Below are 684 nucleotides of genomic sequence, written 5' to 3'. Positions count from 1 at the left end.
GGGTCCTATTGGGTGTGACTGGACTAATACTGGGAGTATCTGAGAGTGACTGGGAAACGCAGCATGCATATCATCCCCCATACTGGGGGTGACAGCAACAGGGAGCATGCTGGGAGCAAATGGCATCATACTGGGACTGACTGGGTTGATCTAGGAAGCAACTGGAACCATGGTGGAGGCAACTGGGCCCATACTGGGAGTGACTGGAAATAACTGCGATTATACTGTGACCATACTGGGAGTGCTGGCATGTGACTAGGATCATACTGGAGGTTATTGGGTTCATATTGGTGTTGAAAGGGAGCAATTGGGATCACACTTTGGCTACTGGGAGCAACTGAGAGCAACTGGGATCATTCTGCAAGCAAACTGGAGTAACTGGGAAGGACTGGATGCATGCTGGAGGCAACTGGGATATACTGGGCATGACTGGTATGATACTGGGATGACAAACACCTTCCTGGGACCACTGGGAGTGTCTGGGAATGACTACGGACATGCTGAGGGCAACTGGGATATACTGGGAGTGTGTGTAACCATACTGGGGGTGGCTGAGGATACACTGGGAGCGACTGGGATTAACTGGGATTTACAGAGCCTTCCCTGGGACAGCTGGAAGTGATCCCCCCATTCCCCCACCCTCCCTCGGGCACTGCCGCATCTCCCAACCTGCCCTGCTGGGAT

At 53.1% G+C, this 684-nt stretch overlaps 1 long non-coding RNA gene across 1 annotated transcript in view; it reads left to right on the top strand.

Moving 5' to 3' along the window:
- The first annotated feature begins 6 nt into the window (after window positions 1-6).
- Window positions 7-684, top strand: part of LOC108445188 — a 2,872-nt gene continuing 2,194 nt past the window's right edge. Inside the window, exon 1 of the long non-coding RNA XR_001859954.1 lies at window positions 7-432. This is a non-coding gene — a long non-coding RNA (uncharacterized LOC108445188). The remainder of the gene's footprint in view (window positions 433-684) is intronic.

This window comes from Corvus brachyrhynchos, unplaced genomic scaffold (assembly GCF_000691975.1).
Source record: "Corvus brachyrhynchos isolate BGI_N302 unplaced genomic scaffold, ASM69197v1 scaffold183, whole genome shotgun sequence".
NCBI classification, from domain to species: domain Eukaryota; kingdom Metazoa; phylum Chordata; class Aves; order Passeriformes; family Corvidae; genus Corvus; species Corvus brachyrhynchos.
This window is presented reverse-complemented; position numbering and strand designations above follow the sequence as displayed.